General features: G+C 44.1%; 1 long non-coding RNA gene across 1 annotated transcript; it reads left to right on the top strand.

Moving 5' to 3' along the window:
- The first annotated feature begins 3,781 nt into the window (after positions 1-3,781).
- Positions 3,782-11,326, top strand: LOC121483873. Its single transcript, XR_005985878.1, has 3 exons — positions 3,782-3,886; positions 9,985-10,251; positions 10,540-11,326. It is a non-coding gene; the product is annotated as an uncharacterized LOC121483873 (long non-coding RNA).
- Positions 11,327-11,980: the final 654 nt, after the last annotated feature.

Genomic DNA, 11,980 nt, shown 5'->3' with positions numbered 1-11,980 from the left:
CCACTTGACAATTATGTCGGCCTTATTCAGCTCCCCCAACGAGAAGCGCGTCACCAGTCTGTCCCGTACAAAGTTGTCACAACAGTACTGATCCCATTTCCTGGCTGTACTGTCTAAATTGCTGTGAATTATTTTATTTACGATCCAGTTAGCTTATAGCTGTTACTATCGTTCCTTCCTACATGCCATGTACTACCACGGCCCCTCTGTCCTTCAGTCAGCAGGATCCATCACATTACAGAGAAAGGACTTGGGGCGGCAGCACCGGGTGGTTCAGCAGGTTTAAGCTGCCTTCAGCCCAGGCGTGATTCCTGGGTAGTCTCCGGGATCGAGTCCCATTCCGGTTCCCTACACGGGCCCCCTTCTCCCTCTGCTCCCGTGTCTCTGCCGCTCTCTCTGTATGTCTCTCACAGGATATATAATTAAAATCTTTAAAAAAAGAAAATCGCGAGAAAGGACAAATGAATACGATCCTCTCAGAGTTGCAGAATAAAAGCATTGACAAAGTACATCAAAAGCCTAGTGGGTTTTGAGGAAATGTCAAACAAAGAATAAAGTCCGCTAGGAGGCCGCAGCTGACATCGTCTTCAAGGGTGAAACCTGAAATCGTCTCCATACGAGCAGGAACAAGCCAGGAGGTCCCCTCTATGTGCTGGAAGTCTAATGGAGTCAAACTGGACAGGAAACCAGCAAAGGTTCACTCCTGGAAGGAGTGGACGTCACACTGTCCTATTTGTTGAAGACGCGGTGCTAGAATCACGAACCCAAGAAGCCCACACCCAAAACTGTTTGAACTAATGATTGAATTCTGTAAATTCATGGGACACCAACTGAACCTACAGAGCTCTGTAGCCTTGCTGCGTCCTGACAATGTGCACTCAGGAACGAAATGAAGGACGTGAAATCCCTTGCTCAGGAGCATCACCGAGACTAAAATAATGAGACTGAACGAATGGGAGCACAAGACTTGTGCTCTGAGCCATTACCAGGCTCTGGGAGGGCCGTCCTGGGCTCGTGGGGTGGAAGCCAACTCTTGTGAAAATGTCCACAGTTCCTGAAGCCACTCGGTTTCAATGTCATTCCTATCATAATCATGTGTAGATCCTAGAGTAGAAAACAAACAAACAAAACCCTAACATCCGTCAGCCCCCACAAAGACCCGGACAGCAAATCAGTATTGGAAATGCAGGACAGAGTGGGGACGCAGCCACTTTCCTATTTCGAAGGATGTCACAGAGGACCACAGGATTAGCGTGTGGTTCTCGGCCCCTGCTGCTCTGTCAGGTTAAGCAGGGGACTCCTGAACCTCACCCTCAGGTCCTGATCTCGGGGTCGTGTGTTCTGCCCTGGGCTGGGCCGCAGGTGGTGTGGCGCCTACTTGACCCACAGCGTGGGGTGGTGCCAGCATAAGCTGAAGGTGCAGCACTGGAGTCCAGAAGGAATGTGCTCTGATACTGCTGATTTGTTTAACTGAATATAACCATTTATTAATGTTTAGTGTTTTATACTTTCAGAGTAGAATTCAGGGATTCACCTAGTTGGAGAGGAACAGCAGTGCTCCTGGAATCACCTGCAGTCCTTCGTGGCCCATCCCCGTTATCCCTCCCCCGTTTCCCCTCCAGCAAAACCTATGTTTGTTCCAATGTTCAAGTGTCTGTATTTCCTGCAATCTGTTTCATCTTATTCGTTTTTCCATTCCCTTCTCTGAGGTTTCATCTGCTTTGTCTTTTTAATTCACCTATGAATGACACCATAGGGTCATTGTCTTTCCGACTGCTTATTTTCACTAAACAGGATTTTTTTTTTTTTTTTTTTTTTTTTTCCCTCTAGTTGTATCCGCGTCACTTGCTAATGGCAAGATTTCCTTCTCTTTGATAGCAGTACCATTCCTCTCTCTATTTCCCATCATCTATCTCCCATCTCTATCCATCATCTGTCTGAAGGCACGAGGGCTCCTCTCAGTGTGGCTTACTTTGGACCGGACGGCTGTGGACATCGGGGCGCTGGTGTCCCGCCCGGGTTTTTCATTGCATCTGTATCTTCAGAAGTTGAGCTCCAGGCCGTGCACCCTGCCGGTCGAAGGCGACTCTATCGGTAAGTTCCTGAGAGCTCGACACTGTTTTCCGGGCGCTTTTTGAACCAGCCGCAGTCCCGCCACTTGGTGAGGGTTGAGTGGTCTTGAGCGGACACGTGTAAAAGTTGGTCCCACATTTCTTTTCGCGTCCTGTGGGCTCATTCCTTGTCCTTATGTATTTTGGGGAAGCCGGGTGTTGTGCTCCATTTCCGCACGCCGTTTTCCGAAGCTCTTAGTGTTGGACCTAGCTCACGGGGGCCAACGTAGTCCGGTAGATGCCCAGAGACTCAGGACCCCAGAACAGCAGATTGCAACTAGCAAGAGGGTTTTGTTTTTTTTTTTATGACAGTCCGGAAAGAGAGATATGAGAGAGCAGAGACATTAGGCAGAGGGAGAGCATGCTCCATGACCGGGAGCCCGACGTGGACTCGATCTGGGTCTCAGGATCGCGCCCTTGGCACAAAGCGGAGCTAAACCGTGCGCCACCCTCTCAGGGGATCCCGTTGCAAAGAGGGTTTTATTGAACGTTTGCGCAAATGGGCACTCGGAACTCAAAGGTGGAAAGAGCCCCGATTGGCAATGTCTGCAATCTTTATGTAGGAAAAAACAGCGGGGTGTAGCATAGCATTAGGGTGAAGACAGGAATTATTTTCTTTGAAGGTCAACATGAAAATGTGCTGGGACTTTCCGTCAGGGCGTGGGGGGGATTGGTTTTCTTTTCTCTGGAAAACCACAGAATGTTTTTCGTTTGCGTAAATTTTCCGGGAAGGGCGCTCGGGATGTGCTGCATCTGTGTTAGGCGTGGTCCTAATAATGTTCAACGGGGGTGGGGGGGGGGGTTTGCCAACTGTGGGGAGGTGTTCGGGCCGCCTTATAGGTTGTGGTGGCGGTCTTGTCCTCTTCGGGGACACGACAGTGAGATCTCGGGGCGCGCAGATGTTCTCGTTGATTTCTTGCTTTAGTTTTTTATATTCTTTTCCTTTTTTATTTTTTTCTACTTTTCTCTTACTGCTTTTTACATCTTTTTATTTCTTTGGGTTTCTTCTATAGGTCTCAGCTGAGCCTGGAAGGAGCAGCAGGTCTGCTCTGGGACCGGGGACGCCGCCTCCCCTCACGCCTCCTTCAGCGCCTGAGCCCTGGCCCGAGTTCTGGGGCGTGTGTACGCAGTCAGGCTCGTCCCTCAGCAGTAAACAGGAGGCCGGTCTGTGCTCTGGCTGCTGTAGGTGACGTGGGGCTGGCGTCCGGCGGTAAGGAGCCCGCCTCATCTGGAAACGCAGGTAGGCTTCAGACCATGTGGAGCCGTGTCCTCGCTGACGGAGCCTGGTCTCCTCAGGAACCACGGTCGTGACTTCAGGATGATGTGGGGCCGCTTCCTCGTGACAGGCGCCCAGCCTCCTCTGGACCGCGGTGAGTTTTCGGAAGATGTAGGGTCACGTCCACTCTGACAGAGCCCGGCCTCTCAGGACCCACGGTGAGTTTCTGGGATGACGTGGGGCCGGGGTCCTACATGAAGGAGGCCCCGGCCTTCTCAGGGACCGGCGGTAGCTTCTGTCCCATGTGGGGCCGCTGTCCTCGGTGACAGGAACCTGGCCTCCTCGAACCGAGGAGGCTTCGGAGGATGTGAGACATGTCCACAGTGACAGGGAACCCCCCTCGTCCTCAGAACTGCTGTCTATGACTTCAGGGAAGAAATGGGAGCCTCGTCTGCCATGAGACAGGAGTACGGCTTCCTCAGGACCGCAGGAGGACCCTGGAGGCGCTGTTCGGAGTCACATCACATCCACGTCAGCAGCAGCTACTCAGAACGACAAGGTAAGTGAATGGGGACATTGAGATAGGGTTAGGGGTTTAGGCGTGAGCATTTTGTGTGTTAGGGGGAAATTAGATGATATGGATTTGTGGATCATGGTTATGCGTTCGAGTTCCTGGTTAGGTGAGGAGATGGGGGAAGGTCAAGAGTTAGGAGTAGGTACGGGATCTGGGATTAGGAACTGAGTTAGGGAATGGATAAGGGTGATGTTCAGATAGGTTATAGGGTTTAGGTTAAGGATGGGGAGGGGAATACTTTCAGAGATACAGGCGAGGATGGGGTTGAAGTTTAGGGTTAGGGTTAAGGCAGGGGTTTTGGCGGTTTAGGGTACAATTAGGGATAGGGTACGGGTTAGGGTTAGGGAATGGTTAGGGAAGGGGTGAGGGAAAGGGTTTAGGTTAGGGGTTAGGTTCTAGGGGAACAGCGTTAGGGTTAGGGGTTAGGTTTGGGTTAGGGTTAGGGAACGGGTGAGGGAATGGGTTAGGTTAGGGTTAGGGTATGTTGTTAGGGGTAGGTTAAGGGTAATCGCGTTTGGATCTAGGGTTGGATACGTACTTCAAATGATCGATTTTGTCTGTCTCGTGTAACAATTTCCTTGTTACGAGCAAGCAGGGTTAAAAAAGAAAGAAAGAAGAAAGATAGAGAAAGAAAGAAGAAAGAAGAAAGAAAGAAAGAAGAAGAAAGAAAGGAAGAAAGAAAGAAAGAAGAAAGAAAAAAGATGAAAAAAAAGGTCTATAGGTTAATCTTTTACACCCCCCCCCCCTACCTTCCCAAATTTTTGGTGACTGGAACTTGAAGTGTAACTAGCTAACTTGATAAATTGGGTTCAGTTCCACCGGATACTGGCGTCTGTCTTTCCAAACAGAAGGTAAAATACAAAAAAAAAAAAAAAAGAAGGTAAATACTGAGTGTGAGTCAATTGAGTCCTCCAAGGGGTTTTTTTTTGTTTGGTGGTGTTGTGTTTTCCTCCTCACCTGCCTTTTCTTCTTCTCCCCCCCCCCCCCCCCCCTTTTCCCCCCCCCCCAACCTCACAGTTTTTGTGTTTCTCTTTGTCTGATTCAGGAAAACCTGCAGATACCTGGCGTGTGTTAGTAACGTGTTTCATGTTTGTTTGTTTCTTTTTTCCTTCTCTTTTTTTTTTAAATTTTATTTCACAATTAATGAGACATTTTCATACACACAACACACACACACACACACACACACACACACACACAGGCAGAGACAGGCAGAGGGTGAACGCGGGCTCCTGCAGGAACCCCGAGTAGGAGTTTATCCCGGGACTCCAGGATCACGCCTGGCGAAGGCAGGTGCTAACCGCTGCAGCCAACCAGGGATCCCTGTTATGTGCTTCCTTAACATTCTGTTTCATAAGGGCAGCCCGTGAGCTCAGCATTTTTAGTGCCACCTTCAGCCCAGGGCGTGTTCCTGGAGTCCGGGATGGTCCCACGTCAGGCTCCCTGCATTGGACCTGCTTCTCCCTCTGTGTCTGTCTCGCCCTCTTCTCTCCTCTCTCTCTCTCTCTCTCTCTCATCTCTCTCTCACCACACCCACCCCCACACACCCCAACCGCCATCAATCTTAAAAAAAAAAAATTGTGTCCTAACATGTTAGGTTTTTACAAAATGAACAGCGAGAATAACAAAAAACCAGCAGAGCCAGGCAGTAGGTTCGAGAGTGCTTAAGGGGAAGCGCTCCTGGGCGAGGTCCATGACTCGAGAGGTGGCCAGAGACAGGAAGTCGCGCGGGTTGGGGACTGGTGGGAGGAGTTATTTTTTTTTTTTTTTTTTTTTTTTTTTTTTTTTTTTTTTTTTTTTTTTTTTTTTTTTTTTTTTTTTTTTTTTTTTTTTTTTTTTTTTTTTTTTTTTTTTTTTTTTTTTTTTTTTTTTTTTTTTTTTTTTTTTTTTTTTTTTTTTTTTTTTTTTTTTTTTTTTTTTTTTTTTTTTTTTTTTTTTTTTTTTTTTTTTTTTTTTTTTTTTTTTTTTTTTTTTTTTTTTTTTTTTTTTTTTTTTTTTTTTTTTTTTTTTTTTTTTTTTTTTTTTTTTTTTTTTTTTTTTTTTTTTTTTTTTTTTTTTTTTTTTTTTTTTTTTTTTTTTTTTTTTTTTTTTTTTTTTTTTTTTTTTTTTTTTTTTTTTTTTTTTTTTTTTTTTTTTTTTTTTTTTTTTTTTTTTTTTTTTTTTTTTTTTTTTTTTTTTTTTTTTTTTTTTTTTTTTTTTTTTTTTTTTTTTTTTTTTTTTTTTTTTTTTTTTTTTTTTTTTTTTTTTTTTTTTTTTTTTTTTTTTTTTTTTTTTTTTTTTTTTTTTTTTTTTTTTTTTTTTTTTTTTTTTTTTTTTTTTTTTTTTTTTTTTTTTTTTTTTTTTTTTTTTTTTTTTTTTTTTTTTTTTTTTTTTTTTTTTTTTTTTTTTTTTTTTTTTTTTTTTTTTTTTTTTTTTTTTTTTTTTTTTTTTTTTTTTTTTTTTTTTTTTTTTTTTTTTTTTTTTTTTTTTTTTTTTTTTTTTTTTTTTTTTTTTTTTTTTTTTTTTTTTTTTTTTTTTTTTTTTTTTTTTTTTTTTTTTTTTTTTTTTTTTTTTTTTTTTTTTTTTTTTTTTTTTTTTTTTTTTTTTTTTTTTTTTTTTTTTTTTTTTTTTTTTTTTTTTTTTTTTTTTTTTTTTTTTTTTTTTTTTTTTTTTTTTTTTTTTTTTTTTTTTTTTTTTTTTTTTTTTTTTTTTTTTTTTTTTTTTTTTTTTTTTTTTTTTTTTTTTTTTTTTTTTTTTTTTTTTTTTTTTTTTTTTTTTTTTTTTTTTTTTTTTTTTTTTTTTTTTTTTTTTTTTTTTTTTTTTTTTTTTTTTTTTTTTTTTTTTTTTTTTTTTTTTTTTTTTTTTTTTTTTTTTTTTTTTTTTTTTTTTTTTTTTTTTTTTTTTTTTTTTTTTTTTTTTTTTTTTTTTTTTTTTTTTTTTTTTTTTTTTTTTTTTTTTTTTTTTTTTTTTTTTTTTTTTTTTTTTTTTTTTTTTTTTTTTTTTTTTTTTTTTTTTTTTTTTTTTTTTTTTTTTTTTTTTTTTTTTTTTTTTTTTTTTTTTTTTTTTTTTTTTTTTTTTTTTTTTTTTTTTTTTTTTTTTTTTTTTTTTTTTTTTTTTTTTTTTTTTTTTTTTTTTTTTTTTTTTTTTTTTTTTTTTTTTTTTTTTTTTTTTTTTTTTTTTTTTTTTTTTTTTTTTTAAGCCTTCTTGGTTCGGCTTGGATCGGGTGGGTCCCTTGACAAATTAGACAAGGGAACACTGTGTCCTTAGGTGATTGGCTGGGGGGGTGGGGTGGCAGTAGTATAGGGGGAGGGGGTGGGGGTCGGGGGTGGGGGTGGTTCCTGGCTGGAAAAGTCCTGGATGGAAAGTTTCGGTTTCCCATCTAGGCTTCGACTTACTGGAGATGATGTGGTGGTCAGGGCTGCTGCTTTGACGGGAAGATCAGCCATTTTGACCCAGTTTGAGATGTCCGCCATTTTGGGTGCCCCTGTCTCTCAGCCAGCCCAACAATACATACGCATACACACACACACACACACACACACACACACACACACACACGTGTTTCTAAAAACTATCACATGTATTCATCCATTTGACAATCTAAGGATTTCTGGTATGATAGGCAATGTGCCCGTGGTTCCTACTGGCTTTTCACCAGAGACTGAGGTTTCTAGGAGTTAACAGTCTGCCGCCTGGGTGGCTCAGCGGTTGAGGGGTTGAGCATTGGCCTTTGGGTCAGGGCCCAATTCTGGGGCGGCGGGGGGGGGGGGGGGAGTGTCCGAGTCCGGACCCATTTCCACATCTGGCTCCCTGTGGGGAGCCTGCTTCTGCCTATGTCTCTGTCTCTGTCTCTCTCTCTCCCTTCCCCCTTCACAAAGTGCTCTCTCTCTCTCTCTCTCTCTCCTCTCTCCTCGCTCAAAAAGTGTAAAATAAGTACAATTTTTAAAAATCTGCCACATGGAATCGAGACTACTGGTTAACGACAAGGAAAACAACCTCTGTGTGTGAGATAGTAGGAGACATGTAGAAAATGCGGGTGGTGGTGGTGGTGGTGGTGGTGGTGATGGTGGTGGTGGTGGTGGTGGTTAAAGAAAATGAATCTGTCCTGAAATGACTCTGGCTTTTTTTTTTTTTTTTAAGATTTTATTTACTTCTTCATGAGATGAGAGACACAGGGACAGGCAGAGACAAGGGAAGCAGGCTCCATGCGAGGACCCTGATATGGGACTCAGTCCCAGGAGTCTGGGATCACGCCCTGAGCCCAAGCCAGACGATCAAAGGCTGAGGCACACGGGCGTCCCAAAGCCCAGCTATTTAGAGAAAGAACACTTAAGACTGACGGAACGGGGGATCCCTGGGTGGCGCAGCGGTTTGGCGCCTGCCTTTGGCCCAGGGCGCGATCCTGGAGACCCGGGATCGAATCCCACGTCGGGCTCCCGGTGCATGGAGCCTGCTTCTCCCTCTGCCTGTGTCTCTGCCTCTCTCTCTCTCTCTCTCTCTCTGTATGACTATCAAAAATAAATAATTAAAAAAAAAAAAGACTGACGGAACGGAAAAAGAAATTATAGAAGGGATTTCTGAAGGAGATTTTTGAGATTTGTTTTTTGTTTTCTTTTTTTTTTTTTGGATTTTATTTATGTATTCATGGGAGAGAGAGAGAGACAGAGAGACAAAGAGAGAGACAGAGACAGACAAAGAGAGACAGAGACAGACAGAGAGAGAGAGAAAGGAAGAGAGACAGAGACAGAGAGAAGGGGAGAGAGACACAGAGAGAGACAGGCAGAGAAAAGAGAGGCAGAGAGATAAAGAGAGACAGACACAGAGAGACAGAGAGATAAAGAGAGACAGAGACGGAGAAAGCGAGACAGAGACAGAGAAAGAGAGAGAGACAGGGAGAGAGAGAGAGAGAGAGGCAGAGACACAGGCAGGGGAAGAAGTAGGCTCCACTGGGGAGCCCGATGCAGGTCTGGATCCCAGGACCCCTGGGATCAGGCCCTGAGCCAAAGGCAGACCTTCCAGCACCGCTGAGCCACCCAAGGCGTCCCAGAAGCAGACTCTTTGAAAAGTAATTGTAGGCGTGGTCAGGACGGACTGAGATTGGGAGAAGTGGGTTTTACTAGTATACTGGTGTACAACTGAGATTTGGCTCTTCTCTCTGCTAAAATGACGAGATTCTCTTGCATTGGTAGTCTACTCTTGATAAGAGTGTGAACAGAGAAGAAAAGACAAAGACAATGTGCTTTTTTGTTTGTTTGTTTGGCTTGGCTTGGCTTGGCTTGGTTTGGTTTGGTTTGGTTTGGTTGGGGTTTTTTTGTTTGTTTGTTTTTGGGTGTGTGTGTGTGTGTGTGTGTGTGTGTGTGTGTGTGTTTCTCCCTTTACCTGCCCAGAACAGCAAGGTTTTTAGATTCCTTTTTTTTTTTTTTTTTGGTGGTTGTTGTTGTTGTTGTTTAACTTTTTCTGTTATTTACTTATTTATTTTATTTTTTGGATTCGTTTTTATCCGGTCTTCCCCTACGTAAGAGTGAACACTTCTCCACGTTAAAGGAGCTTCATTTTGGGGGACAACTCTAAGAGCACCTGTAGAATCTCCTAGGGGCCACCTTGGCGAAAGAGACAATGAAGATTTCCGTTTTGTTATGATCCGTGATCCTTTGTAGGCATGTGCCTTGAAAACTTCTGAGATGTTTTTGGTTGGCTGGTTGGCTGCCTGGCTGTCTGTCTACTGGTTCCTTCATCCGTTCGTGGATTCTCAGCGGATCCCAGAATGCCAAACCCTAAATAGAGTCTCTTGACTACTATAGGTCGTTTACCTGTTATGGGAAGGACCATGAGAAGCACTGTCAGACAAAGAATCATAAGCCCTCTTAGATTATATTGCGTGGGTGAATGCTGCCGGTGTTCCAAACATGAAATGAAATTCCTAAACTTGTAACGTGTCCTGGTAGAGTGCCATCACTCCACATTCGAACTGTTTAAATGCTCTGCGTGTGTGCCTGTGTGTGTTGTGTGTGAGTGTGTGTGTGTGTGTGTGTGTGTGTGTGTGACAGAAACTGGTCGGATTTTCCTCTCGACTGCATTATAATGAATTCTCATCGGGTCTTTAGGCACGTCCATCCGTCCATCCGTGGGTGACCTCCCTGTCACGTGCAGGTGTTGTTCGGAAGGTCTTGCAACAATACGGTCTGCCTTTCAGAAGATTCGCGGAAATCACTCTGGACGAATCCCGGTGTCTGGTCATCCTGAGATCGTCCAACTACATACAGTAGGAGTTGCCGGAACTAATGAAAAAGCTGCATGGAAGCCGAACAGAAAGGAACAACGTGGAACTGAATGAGTTCCAAGAAACCCTGAACAGAGTTCAGAAACTCTCAGTGAGTCATCTTCCTTTTTTTTTGGCGATTGTTAAATCCTCTTCAGAAGGTCGGTGGGAATCCGTTCTCATTGTAACCAGCCACCTTTGGAAGGATCCCCTGTATCACCAAGGCCTTCCCTGAGTAGAATGGCTTCTGTTTCTCTTTCTTTCGACCTCCCCCAGTCCCCACGCCGCCCTCCCCTCCTCCCTCCCCTCCACCCTCCCCTCCCCTCTCCCCGCCCCCCCCGCGCCCCCCCCCCCCCCCCCCGGGGTCCATTTGTCAAAGTGATCTCTACTCCCAACGTAGGGCTCCCACTCACGACCTGGAGGTCAAGAGCCGTGCTCTCTACTGACCGAGCGGGCCACGGCCCCCTGGAATCGCATCCTAAGACTCAGATAGGATCGGACAGCCTGGAGACACTGAGATCCACTTCTCGGGGAGCCAGCCGAGCCCCTCGGAAACCCTGAGCCTGATACCTTCCTTCCAGAGGTCGCCACGGCCTCACTGGGCGAGTCAAGAGTGCCACCTCCTGGCGGACGAAACCGAGAGTCGGCTGCTTTACCTCAGCGAGCCTCCCAGGTTGCCCCTACAAGGTGCTTGGAAATGCTGAGGCTCAACAACACCGGAACCACAACAACCGGAAGAACAGAAAAGAAGAGCCAAAGGGATGCTGAAGTTCTTCCTTCTGGCCTTGCCTTTACAGGCGTGTGCCGTCTGCGACCACGCCTGTCTCCGAGGACAGGAAGAAAAGAGTCCAGATGGCTGAACCGGGGTTCTGCACTCTGCGGACCACAGGAACCCCCTCCAGCCTGACCCAGGAACTCCCTTACTCTGAGCCAGGGACAGGGGGTCTTGTTTTGTGTTTCGGTTGTGGTCCAAAAGACAGGCGTCACCTACGGTGGAACCTTGTAACCCTTTCTAAGCCTAGAGTCGCTCAGCGGCATTACATACCTTCACACATCCTCCTCGCCAAGTTATCTGTCCATTCCATTTTTTAACTCTCTTTTTTTTAATTTTTAAAATTTTATTTATTTATTTATCTATTTATTTATCTATTTATTTATTCATTCATTCATTTATTATTCATTCATTCATTATTTTTAAGGATTTTTTTTTAGTCAGGGAGAGAGAGAGAGAGAGAGAGAGAGGGAGAGAGAGAGGCAGAGACACAGACAGAGGGAGAAGCAGGCTCCATGCAGGGAGCCCGATGTGGGACTGGATCCCGGGTCTCCAGGATCACACCACAGGCTGCAGGCGGCGCCAAACCGCTGCGCCACCCAGGGATCCCTTAAGTTTAATTTCTTAAACTGTATTGATCGGGCATGGGATCTCTGCCTCTCTCTCTCTCTCTCTCTCTCTCTCTCTCTCTCTCTCTCTCTCTCTCTCCCTCTCTCTCTCTCTCTCTCTCTCTCTCATAAATAAATAAATAAATAAATAAATAAATAAATAAAATCTTTAACAAATAAATGAATAAATAAACTGTATTTATTCAAGGGAGACACACAGAAGGAGGCCGGGAGGCAGGCAGAGGGAGAAGCAGGCTCCACGCGGGGAGCCCGGTGCGGTGCTGGATCCCCAAAACGCTGTGATGATGCCGGGAGCCGAGTGGAAGGCAGCCGCTCAAACGCGGGTATGCCACCCGGGCACACCTCGTCCGCACCTCTTCCTTCCCACCGCCACCCACGGTCTTGCGCGTTCGTTCATCTGGTTCCCACACACAGGACCTCGTGCTCCAGGTCTATCCCTA

This window comes from Vulpes lagopus, unplaced genomic scaffold, assembly GCF_018345385.1.
Source record: "Vulpes lagopus strain Blue_001 unplaced genomic scaffold, ASM1834538v1 ctg332, whole genome shotgun sequence".
NCBI lineage: Eukaryota > Metazoa > Chordata > Mammalia > Carnivora > Canidae > Vulpes > Vulpes lagopus.
Note: the sequence above shows the minus strand (reverse complement) of the source record. Positions and strands in the feature narration are given on the sequence as shown.